Source organism: Bombina bombina, chromosome 1 (genome assembly GCF_027579735.1).
Source record: "Bombina bombina isolate aBomBom1 chromosome 1, aBomBom1.pri, whole genome shotgun sequence".
Taxonomy (NCBI): domain Eukaryota; kingdom Metazoa; phylum Chordata; class Amphibia; order Anura; family Bombinatoridae; genus Bombina; species Bombina bombina.
The window spans coordinates 1331091192-1331104980 of record NC_069499.1 but is presented as its reverse complement, the minus strand read 5'-3'; positions in this window follow the sequence as shown (position 1 = coordinate 1331104980).

Genomic DNA, 13789 nt, shown 5'->3' with positions numbered 1-13789 from the left:
ATCGGCACATGTGTTTGCTTTTTTTTTTTTTTGCGAGTAAGCAGCTCAAAGAGCGTAGTGAACTGCACTTGCGCAGTTCTACCTCAAACAGATGCGGCTTGAAGTTACCAGCACGGGAGCGTGCTGGCAATAGGTAACATAGGGCGTATGGTGCAGCTCCTATTGGATGTAACAGCTGCCTGTCACACTAAAGCATAAAAAATTCAGATACGGAGGCAGTATAGAAGCAGAGAACAGAGGCGCATAAAAATGGGTATAACAATAGCTATAGTGTGTGTGTAATAGAAATACTAGCATCAATATGCATATATTTAAAAGTTCTTTCATACTATGTAAATTAACTTAAGTGAGTTTACCATCACTTTAATAATATTTCTAAATAAAATGAGTTATTGTTGGGTGTATTCATCACGTGCTATTATCGCAACTCACTCATTTTGTCATATTCCCATCTTGTTTAATGGTCCACTAGTTATAACAATTTATTTAGGAGTATGTTTGCATATATACCTGTCAAAGAATTGATTGGTATCTATGCATTTTATTTGTTATATCATCCGAGTTATAAGTGCCAGTTTAACACTACAGATTTGTGTTCCCCTAAATATATGTGCTAGACTTGTGAGTTAAATGATGTGAAGCATCTTTTAACCATACTTATCTGGTTAAGTGAACATTATTTAGTCCCTTTATACATAAGTGCCACGTGATGCATTGTGATGTTAGATGTGTTTCATTGATCTTTCGTCAATTATATTTGAGCTTTTCAAACTTTTGTCCTCATGTGTTCTGTGTAAATGAGGGCACTCTGCTGGTGACAAATAATAAGGACACCATTCAACCTTAGGTGTTTATAAAAATGTCCCTTATTAGTGTGCTGTTAAATACATGTGCTTAAGAAAGCACTGTGTTATTACATTATGAAGTTTTTGTGATACATACAAAGGTTCTAACCCTTGAAATCATACTATATATGATATAGGTTATCAATTCCCACTCCAATTAAACCACCACACGTGGGTGCTAAAAAACAAAAACCAAGTTAATTAACCAAACTAATAACTAACTAACGGCTAGATTTAGAGTTTGGCGTTAGCCGTCAAAACCAGCATTAGAGGCTCCTAACGCTGGTTTTGGGCTACCGCTGGTATTTAGAGTCAGTCAGGAAAGGGTCTAACGCTCACTTTCCAGCCGCGACTTTTCCATACCGCAGATCCCCCTACGCCAATTGCATATCCTATCTTTTCAATGGGATCTTTCTAACGCTGGTATTTAGAGTCGTGGCTGAAGTGAGCGTTCGACAAGACTCCAGCCGCAGCAAAAAGACAGGAGTTAAGAGCTTTCTGGGCTAACACCGGTTCATAAAGCTCTTAACTACTGTGCTCTAAAGTACACTAACACCCATAAACTACCTACAGGGAGTGCAGAATTATTAGGCAAATTGTATTTTTGAGGATTAATTTTATTATTGAACAACAACCATGTTCTCAATGAACCCAAAAAACTCATAAATATCAAAGCTGAATAGTTTTGGAAGTAGTTTTTAGTTTGTTTTTAGTTATAGCTATTTTAGGGGGATATCTGTGTGTGCAGGTGACTATTACTGTGCATAATTATTAGGCAACTTAACAAAAAACAAATATATACCCATTTCAATTATTTATTTTTACCAGTGAAACCAATATAACATCTCAACATTCACAAATATACATTTCTGACATTCAAAAACAAAACAAAAACAAATCAGTGACCAATATAGCCACCTTTCTTTGCAAGGACACTCAAAAGCCTGCCATCCATGGATTCTGTCAGTGTTTTGATCTGTTCACCATCAACATTGCGTTCAGCAGCAACTACAGCCTCCCAGACACATCAGGTTCAATGCGATTGGCTGATCCAATCAGCCAATCAGATTGAGCTTGCATTCTATTGGCTGTTCTGATCAGCCAATAGAATGCAAGCTCAATCTGATTGGCTGATTGTATTTATTTGTAGGTATTGTATTTAATTAATTAATTGATAGTGTAGTATTAGGTTTAATTGTAGATAATTGTAGGTATTTTATTTAATTAATGTATTGATAGTGTATGTGGTGGTAATTAGTACCAGAATATAAAACCAAAGGGGTTGTCCACTTTTTAAAATTATTTTATTGGAAGACAAATAATATAGGTATGAAGATTAACAATTATCTATAGGCTACAAAATATAAAACAAGTCTCAAGAAATACCAAGAGCTACAAACATAAATTACAGTCCAAATTATATGGGGCAACTCTATTTTAAACAAACCCAGATTAAGCAATATTAACTAAACATAGTGAACAAGAGAATTTATCCCAAAGTAAAATGTATACGAATGCTAATATACTCAGCCAGTTCAGTCCTCCAATGCTCTCTCTCTCTCATCAGTTGCTTCCAGGAGGTGAGGAAGATAAAAAAGTGTGTATACTAACTGTTGGCTCCCATTGTATACTTAATTCACTTAAGGTGTGTCCTACCATACACCAATCAAAAGGCTACATGGGAGTGTCCTTCTTAGACAAAGACTAGGCCAGAGGCATAGTCTATATTTTACTACTTGAACACTCTAGGGATAAATTCTCTGGTTTTATGACACCACATTCCCCCACTTTAATTTCTCCTATGTTGCCCCATTTTCTATTTATACCCATTAATACAGAAGAACCCAGTGGGAGCAAAAACCTTATAGGAAAAATTCAACCCACCGTCCCTCCGGAATAAATCCCTTGGCGACTTGAGCTCTTCTGTACTTTCCTAGGACTGTCAACTGCTAACCTAAATGTTATACAATTAATAATACAAAAACTAACTATTACTCCCAACACAATCCAAACAAATTAATACAAGTCAGAAAAACAAATTATCAGAAGATAGAGAGAAATGTGGGTGCATGACGGTGGGTTTGGCAAAGCATACTTACCTGATGAGGGATGTGTATGTGATTGTGTGTGAATTTATGGATAAACTTTATTAGAAGAGTATGCAGTTGTGCCTGAACAACAAGAATAACACTTAAATAAAGTCATTTTGGTTCCTTGCTTTCAGCTTCCTCTTCATCTTCTTTAATATCAAGTATCCTTCAGATCAGATAATAGTTTATTCCCGGTCATGGAGCAAAAGATGGCAGCTCCTATTTCTTCATTTTTAATGCTGTTTGAGATGTCGGCAATGTTCTCCTCCACTAGTTGTAAATTGTGGGCAATGGTGTGTATGTCATCTACATTGTCTCCCAACTTCTCTACAATAAGTGAGTCGGCTACTCCACCTGTTTTCATGGCATGGCCAAAACCATCTGTCAGAGAGTTAATTCTGCTATTAAGTCCTATGATATCAGCTGAGTTCCACACACCTAATCCGGTTCCGACTCCTCCCAAAATTGTTGCTATGGTATCTCGCTTGTCCCTTCTCTTTGTTTCTGTCCACTCATCAATAATCTCCTGTGTCCTTCCTTTGAACCATTCGTGCTGCTGTCTTGAGCACCTTAAAGGAATCATGAAATAATTAAAATCTAGCCTTATAGGGTAATATGTCCATCCCACACCTTGTACCACAGTTTCATGTGTAGGGACTACAATGATTCCCCTTTTTGGCCATGGAATTCTTATCTGATCTTTACAATGTTCCCTTTTCTGTACTGAAAGTGTTACCTCATCTACTGTTAATACACACCCCTCTCCAGTGTAAAGATTGCATTTCAATTCTTTATTGGGATGTGAAGCTATAGTGGCAACCTCCCATTCACAACCCTCATTTAAAGATATGTTGCTTACTATGATATTAATATGTTTATAGTATCCTTGGGAGGTTGAAGTCAATTTCACACGATCTATAAATATTCCATTAGCTGTTACCTGCCCATTTCTAACCACCCAGTTCCATTCTTGTCCCTTGGTCACATTTATTGGTGCCCTAAGAGCTAACCCCATACTATCATTTGGCAACATGATATTCAAATGTAAGTCACCAATTTCTTTTACTTTTAACTCCCTCGGCCAAATGAATCTATCTGCCTGTATATATCTATCCTCTATTCCTTTTAAAATAAGTCCCTTATATTCTGTATCCTCTGGTCTAATTGGTGGTCTCCCTCTTCCCATTCCGATACAGTTTATACTCATCAGTTGTGCCAGAAAAAGACACCATCCTCCTTGGCTAGGTTTCATTTCTTCTGAACTCAATCTTCTGACGAGCCTGTGAATAAACTAATAATTTGTAATTAGTGAATGGGGAAATATATTTTTCTCATTCTCTTCTTATTTCTTCTGTATTTCCCTGGGTGAAAGAGAGAGAAGATAAAAAAACAAAACACAAAACAGGACCAAAATATAGTTAGCATATAAACATAAGGCATAGAAATCAGGAAATGTATAGATCATTATAGGAACTTTATGGTATGACTATTAAAATCATTTTCATCCCTCTTCATTTTTTTTTTTTTTTTTTGCTACCCACATACTCAATTTCCCAAAATGAATTATCATTTTCTGCCTTTAACTTACACCCATTTTATTTTCCTGACCTAACTATTATGATTTTCTAGGTCTTAGGGTGTATGTGTACTTACTAAGGCATGTTGTTTGCTGGGTCCCTAACCTTGTCTTTTTTTTAAATCATTTTAATTGACTTGCATGCAGCCAGACTTCTCCTTTTTCTGCAAGGTCAATCAGGTATACTGCAGCCCCTAATCTATCTATGACCATATATGGACCCTTCCATCTTGCTCTACCCCATGGTAGAAGTTCATCATGGTTTTGTACCATAATCCTGTCACCAGCCTAGTATGTAGTTATATCTCCTGAGGCATCATGCCATCTCTTCCGTTGCTGGTACTGATTCTCAACTTCTACTGCTGCTGCTTTGTGCACAATTTCTAGATGTGTGGCAAGCTCTTTTACCCATTCATCTGTGATGGCTGCAGTTTGTAATGCCACTGGTGCTGGAATGGTCATCCAGTTGGTCCAGGATGGCATTGGCCTCCCCATAAGGATTTCATAGGGTGAAAATCCTGTAGATCTAGAGGGTCTGGCTCTAAGCCTTGCACATACCAAAGGTACATAGGTGTCCCAGGCTGACCCATGTTCTGCAACCAATTTCATAAGTTCTCTTTTTACAGTCCCATTCATCCGTTCAACTTGACCTGCTGCCTGTGGATAGAAACATAGAAACATAGATATTGACGGCAGATAAGAGCCATAGGCCCAGCAAGTCTGCCCGACCTTACCTAACAGTATAAACTTATCTAGTTCGTAGGATAGCCCTATGCTTGTCCCATGCATTTTTAAAGTCCCCCACAGTGTTTGTTGCTACTACCTCTTGAGGAAGTTTATTCCATAAATCAATCACTCTTTCTGTAAAGAAGTGCTTCCTCAAATTACTTCTGAATCTACTACCCTTTAGCTTGAGCTCATGACCCCTTGTTCTTGAATTTTCCATTTTATGTAAAATACCCACAGCCTCAGTTTTACTAAACCCTTTAATGTACTTGAAAGTTGCTATCATATCACCTCTTTCCCTTCTCTCCTCTAAGCTATACATATTTAGGTCATTGAGCCTATCCTGGTAAGTTTTATTTTTTAGACCATGTACCATTTTGGTAGCCCTCCTTTGCACAGATTCAAGTTTGTTAATATCCTTCTGAAGATATGGTCTCCAGAACTGCACACAATACTCAAGATGAGGCCTAACTAATGATCTATAAAGTGGCATAAGAACCTTACTATTTCTGCTGCAAATACCTCTACCAATACATCCAAGCATTCTGCTAGCCTTACTCGCTGCATTACTACATTGTTTACTAAGGTATGTGATATTTCAGATCTATTCCAACCATTTTGCACATTTCCTTCATTACATTTCCAATAAATGCAGCTCCATTATCACAATCAATTACTTTTGGGACCCCCCCACACAGTAATTACTTCATTCACTAGTTTCATGGCAGTTGTTACCGCTGTACAGTTCCTTGTTGGGATTGCGATCATCCATCTTGAAAAACTATCCACTACCATCAAAATGTATTTATTCCCTTGTGTGGTTGTTGGCAGTGGTCCAGTATAATCAATTTGAATTCTTTCCCATGGTCCTACAGGTGGCTGTCTCATTAGTTCTCCCCTTTTCTTTCTGTTAGATCGATCAAATCTAGCATAGGTGAGGCAGCCGTCCAAAAAATCTTCAAGGTCCTTATTCTGTCCATGCCACCATCCCATCTTCTGTATTTTTTCCTTTGCTTCCTTTATCTTTGTGTGTCCTCCTGCTTGTGACCCATGTATCCATCTAAGGATGTCTTTCCTAATATGGAATGGTACAACCCAGACAGGAAAGCCATCTTCTAGTACACAAACCAGACCCTTTTCTTCCACTATCATTTTCCCTTTATGATGTACTTCCTCTCCTCCTCTTATTCTCATTCTGAGTTCTTTAATTTCAGCATCTTCATCTTGAAGTTCTTGCAATTCTTGCATTCTCTTTTGTACCACTTTAGATTCTCCCCTTGTTGTTGCAGCTACAGTTAGCTTTCTTTCTTCATAGTCTGGTTTCCATTCCTCAGCCCACTTTGCTGCTTGTTTTGCTCGATGATCTGCAAGGTTATTTCCTATTCGATGAGGCCCTGTTCTTTTGTGGGCACGTACTTTAATCATATTGATTCTTTGAAAGTCATGGGATAGAGTCTCCACAATTTGCCAAAGACCGTGAAATTTTACTGTTGATCCATCTGTAGCCAAGAATTTATTGCTAGCCCACCATTTCAGCAACAGACATGTTCCTCTGAAAACCCAGTCACTGTCCAAGACTATTGTCACCCTGTCACTTTTTCCTGATTCTTGGTAAAGAACTTGCACAACAGCTGCTAGCTCTGCATATTGTGCTGAGGAAGCTTTTAGCTTGAATCCAAATTCTTCTAAAATCTTATCACTCTGAATCTTTACTCCAGCAATCCCTGAAACTCTTTTTCCTTGTACATGATGACAACTACCATCTGTGTACCAAATAGGTTCTTTAGTCATCATTAAGTTAGTGGCATCTTTGAATACTGGGTGACACGTTGGTCCTGGGTTGACCTGACATTCATGTGCATTTCCTTTAATACAAACTCCAGCTACCCATTGCTTTGGCTCTTTTAATTCATGTGTTGAAATGTTATCTGCAAGCAATGCCACTGTCCATTTTTGTATACGAGCATTATTAATATGACTGATTGTCAGACTTTCTTGCCTGAGTACTTTTAAAGGTGTATGGTGGGTACAGATAATTACATTTTGTGTGCCAAATAGGTATTTAAATCGCTTCACTGCCCAGTATGCGGCCAATATGATTCTCTCACACCATCCAAATTTCAGTTCCACAGCTGAAAGTATCTGGGATCCGAATGCCACTGGTCGCTCTGTTTTACCCCAGGTCTGAGTAATGACTACTCCATGTGCATCTGGCATTGTGATGGGATACAACCTGAACTCTTTTTCATGGTCAGGACTTGCAAGGGTTGGTGCACTACCTAGTTCTGTCTTCAACTGGTTAACAGCCTTAGTATGTTCATCAGACCAATCCCAATTTTCTGCTCTAAGAATTTCATACAAGGGTTGAGCAATCACACAAGGGTACAATCATACAAGGGTAGTTGAGCAATCACTTTTGCTCTATCCTGATCAATTGTTCTACCCTCTCCAGTTATAGTTACTCCCAAGAAATGAACTTCCTTGCAGGCCAACTGAGCTTTTGCACCATTTAATTTTAGTCCTGCATTATTAATACACTCTAGCAAGAGTGTCAGATCTTGTTGATGTTGTTCCATATTTGGAGACTGAAGAAGCACATCGTCCACATATTGGATGATACGTTCAGGTCGTGGGAATTGTGATAATGCTTCCTTCATGTGTGTATGGAAAATAGCTGGGGCATCACAGTACCCTTGTGGCAGAACTGTGAAGGCATACTGCCGTCCTTCCCAGGTAAATGCAGTCCGGTATAGGCATTCTTTTTCCAGGGGTATTGACCAGAATCCATTTGCTACATCTATTACTGTAAATATTCTCATTTCTGGTGATATCTTTGACATCATTTCACAATATAAGCAATAGACTGATACGACTGGTGCCATTCTCTTTGCTAGTTTGTTGACAGCTCTGTAATCAATGGTAAGTCTCCAGGATGGAGCTGTTTTGCCTTCTGCTTCACTGGTTTTCAATGCTGCCTTCTTGACAGGCCAACAAGGAGAATTACATCCATATCCATTTCCAGATTTTATGATTCCACGTTCCTCCAGTGTCTCTATCATTTCTGTAATAGAAACCACAGATTCCCTTGGAACTGGGTATTGCTTCTGCCATGGTGGATCTTTTCCTTCAAGTAGCACTGTTGTATCCATTCTCCCACAATCAAGCTTATCTCTTGCCCATACTGGAATTGCTTGCACGAGTTGCTTCAACCATTCTGGTCGTCCCTCCAACTGTAGCCTGTTTTCTCCTAGGCTTTTTACTGGTGCCACTATGTATGCCATGGGACACACTGTACCATTTGTCTGTGTTGTCCCTCCATGTTTCTCACTACCTGGTTCCTTTTTCCACAAGCATTGGTTGGCAAAGTCTACAATAAATTTACCTTTTTTTAATGCTTCTATCCCTAATATTTCCTCAGGCCATCCAACTATAGCTTCAACTTTAACTGTTTCTCCACCCACCTTAATCTCTATCAGCCCTGCACTGACTTCCTGTGGGTTCCCTGTAATTCCTACTATTTTAACTAAGCTGTTCCCATTTGTGACCCTGTTTGTCATAGTAACCGCCGCACCACTGTCTAACAACATGTGTTTTCCCACCCCTGCAATGTAAGTAAATATGGTGGGCCGACCTGCCTCATCCATGCCAAGGTCAGCTGCATGTATGAGGCGGTCTTGAGCAGGGGTTGGGCCTCTTCACTCTGATTTGTGTTTCTCTTCCTCCTTTATTACAGTATATTGTGTCCTATTTTCCTCACGTTGTGGCTTCCTATCTGCCTCTATTTGCCTCTTTAATGCTTCTATTTCTTCTCCCATCCTGTCATTCTGCTTTCTCAGGTCCCAGTATCCCATATTGCCTTTATTATCTTCCATATCATTCCTTCTCCAGTCACCGTTGTGCCTTTCCTTGTTGTTATTTTCTGCCACTTCATTCCTTCTCCAGTCACCACTGTATCTTTCCTGCTGTAAATCAGCACGCCTATTTATTCTCCAGTTTCCATTGATTCTATTACGATTGTTCCACTGTGGCTCTTCACGTTTTTTTCTCCAATTACTTTGCATTGTCTTACCTGCTTCTACTTTAAATAGTTTTACTGCTGAGACTGCACATGCTTGATCTTTGTGTGAGTAATCCATCCACCACTTATCTGCCCTGGTTAATACCATTTCCAAATCTGTAGGCATTTGATCAAACAGATGCACAAATTCCTGGCATTCACGGGGAAGGGCTTCAAGCACACAAGCTATATGTGCTGCTGATCCCTGTACCATTGGTGCCTGTGGCTGCCTTAGGGTGCACCAGAAGAGTATTCTCTGTGCTACCTCCCGGGGGCCATCTGTAGGCCTCATTGTAATGTGGCTAATTTCCTTTTCTACATTAGTTAAGTAGAAGTAGGTTGCAGCTATTCTTCCAGCTTGATCTGAAACACTTGTGTTAAATCCCAATAGTCTGCTTGCAAATGGACCCAGAGCAAATTCTAGTAATTCAGTCCATTCATCAAAACACAGACCTCCTTTTTGTGCCTTCTCAGCTCCCCTCTGAAACCAATGTGTGAACTTGTTGAAATCATTCTGAGGCATGGCACCCCACCATTTCTGAAAATTGTCTTTATCCATCATAGACATGGGGCGAGTCTGCATTGAAAAACCTGTATGTGTTTTTTGTGCATTAAAAGTCTCAGATACTATAACTGGTGCTAAAGGCACAGGTAGTAGTAATTGACCTTGCTCTATATCTTGTTTTGCCTCTCTTTTACTAGGCCATAGCGACTCCGAATTCGGGTATAATCTTGGAATGACTTTTCCTTCCTTGTCTTCCTGTATATAAGATTTGTTTTTTGCTCCATTATAATATTTTGAAGCTCTGTGATTTTACACTCATATGAATCTCTCTGGTCTTCAATTATTCTCAGTTCATCCTCTAGTTCTTCCACAATATTCGTTGTTCTAAGTGATGCTATTTTTAGACAGTCTCTATTGTTTAGTGCCTCTTCCATCTTTCCCATGAGATCTTTATTTTCCTTCTTTAATGTTTCTATTATGTATGCAAGTCCACCAATTGTAGCAATGACTGCTTGAACTACTAATGCTTTACGTTTCTTATTAGAGTTCTTTTTGTTTAACACTATTTGTGTTAACACATCCATAAAACCTTCATATGTGTTATTTTTTTATTCACAGGGTTCTGGAAGAATATATGGCCCATCATGTTTGTTAATATCATCTTTAAAATATTCCCTTACTGTATCAGAAAAATATTTTGCCCCAGGAAAAGACATTATTACCTAGAATTACAATTAAAAATAGGAAAGAAATGCTATTGTTTGTAATAACAATAAAATAAATAGTAGCCCACTGATAATTCAGTATGTAACAGCTATTATACTCATTTGTTATATGTAAAAGGAGGGAAAAAAAATCTAATTAAAACACTGTTAACTAATGTTTGATTAAAAAAAATTGAAATGACCTTGACAACTTATAAAATTTGTGTAATTAAAATGAATTCATATAATTTAGAAATACATGTGACTAAAATATGGTTAGACACTGAATAGAATAGCCTAAGCAAGAGAAACAAAATTAACCCAAATGTGATAGCAAAACAAATTAAAGTAGCAGCAGAAGGGAAAAATAAAATAAAATAAATAATTATAAGAAATCAAAGCCAACTCAGTAGTAATGCAGAAACAGTTCAATATGTACCAGTTGCTATGATTTGTATGCAGAAGAAGAGAAAAAAAAATTCTAAGTAAAACACTGTTAGCTTATTTTAAACAAAATGACCTTACCAAGTTATAAAATTAGTGAAATTAAAAGGAAATAAAGTTACAGTTACATAGGTATCTATAACCTAAGCAATAGATACAATGTATGGGAGGCTACACTAAATTGTATCAAGATTAAAGTGTTTTATATCAAAAATAAGATAGCAAAAATAATTTAAAGCAGCAGAAGCAGAGGGAAAAGGAGGAGAAAAACAAAAACAAACAATTACTAATAATTTACTGTTATTAACATTATTCTCACTACCAGTACCAATACCATTAACACTACTACTTATAATAAAAATAATAATTACAAATAATAGTAAAACCCTCAACAATTACTAGTCAAAATAATTGGAGAGAAAAGAAGAAAGAAAAAAATAAAAATAAAATAAAAATAAAAATAAAATAAAAATGATAAAAAAATAATACAAAAATAAAGTGAACAAAAAAATAAATAAGGAAGCTGTTTACTGCCTATGAATGAATATACTAAACTAAATGTAACCACATTAAATTCCAAGCTAAATAATTCTAAATTATTTCTAAATTATTTAATATTTTTACTAAAAGAAATAGCTAAAGCAATGGAAGTATAGTATTAAATGGAGGGAAAACTGTAGTAATATTTTAAATTTTGATTGTTTAGCAGGGGGGGATCACATTAATCTAAACTTATATTTTAAGCAAAGCAAATAAATGATATGTATAACTGTATTGGAGCTTAAAACATTTTAAAGGTAGTTTCAAGTAGTTTCTATAGAACTTTTTGAAATGCTAATTTCAACTGTAGCTTGGTTCCAAGTATCTACTTTAAACACAGGATATATAAAAAAATAAATCAAATTGCTCCTAAAATGCAAATGTTTTACTTTTTGTTACTCAAAGGTTACACATTGTAAAAAAAAAAACTAATTAAAAGCTGACTGCAATGTAACAATACCCACAAAAGGGCTGGAACCAAAAATGCTAATTTTAATTGTATCTTTGGTTTCAGCCTCTGCTCCAAACACAGGATATATAAAACAGTAAACAAGAAGCGTCTACCAATGGTTGTTTAAAATGCAATTTTTATTTATTTACTTTTTAACTTTTTTACCCAAACAAAGGTTACACACCTTTTTATTCAATACAAACTTAATTAAAAAAAAATCTGAACCATCTGCTCACAATATTTTAACAATGTAATAAGAATTAAGAAAAACAAAGGAAATTGAAAAAGAGAGGGAAAAATAAAATTAAAAATAAAGACATTAGAAAGTCTTAAATAACTTTTAACTTCTGTTTAAGCTTTTACATATACCCCAAGAGTTAAGCTATTTGTTTTCAAACAAAGTTTCAAAAAATAAATAAATAATGAAATAGATTATTAGAGTTTGTTATGCTTCAAACTGCTGATGGCTTAGCATATTCCCCAAGTTAAACTGTATTTTCCTAACTTTAAATTCTACACAATTTCCATACAATCTGAAACATTTGCTCACAAAAGTGAAAATTCAAACAAAACCAAATTTGAATTGTACTAGACTATATATTTTTAAGTTCAAATCCCATGCAAATATGAGCAGACACAAATTCCAGAAAAAGTCAGAATAAAATTCAATATTTCAAAAAAAAAAAAAAAAAAAAACAATTAGTAGAAACTGAATGTTTGTGTATTTACAAAACCAAATCAAATATTTTCTTCTTTTTTTTTCACTAAGAGACCACTTAGACTGTAGCTTTAATTCAGAATCAAATTCAACATGTAAAATAAAAATTAAATTACAAAAAAAACACAATGGAAACTGGACAAGTAATATTTAGTAGATACCACACTCTTGTAGCAAAAGTAGCCAAGGAGCCTGAAATATTCCTCAATTTATTAAACTATAAATTCCTATATAATTTAATCTTCCAAAAAAAATGATTTTACATGGAAAATGTCTACACTTCGTGATTGCCAAAATGTGGTGGTAATTATTACCAGAATATAAAGGTTTAATTGTAACTTAGGTTAGGATTTATTTTACAGGTAATTTTGTAATTATTTTAACTAGGTAGCTATTAAATAGTTATTAACTATTTAATAGCTATTGTACCTGGTTAAAATAAATGCAAAGTTGCCTGTAAAATAAATATTAATCCTAAAATAGCTACAATATAATTATAATTTATATTGTAGCTATATTAGGATTTATTTTACAGGTAAGTATTTAGCTTTAAATAGGAATAATTTATTTAATAAGAGTTAATTTATTTTGTTAGATTTAAATTATATTTAACTTAGGGGGGTGTAAGGGTTAGGGTTAGACTTAGCTTTAGGGGTTAATACATTTATTAGAGTAGCGGCGAGGTCCGGTCGGCAGATTAGGGGTTAATAATTATAGGTAGGTGGAGGCGACGTTGGGGGCGGCAGATTAGGGGTTAATAAATATAATATAGGGGTCAGCGGTGTTAGGGGCAGCAGATTAGGGGTACATAGGGATAATGTAGGTTGCGGCGGTGTACGGAGCGGCAGATTAGGGGTTAAAAAAAATATGCAGGTGTCAGCGATAGCGGGGGCGGCAGATTAGGGGTTAATAAGTGTAAGGTTAGGGGTGTTTAGACTCGGGGTACATGTTAGGGTGTTAGGTGCAGACTTAGGAAGTGTTTCCCCATAGGAAACAATGGGGCTGCGTTAGGAGCTGAACGCTGCTTTTTTGCTTTTTTTTTTCAGCTCAAACTGCCCCATTGTTTCCTATGGGGGAATCATGCACAAGCACGTTTTTGAAAGCTGGCCGCGTCCGTAAGCACCGCTGGTATT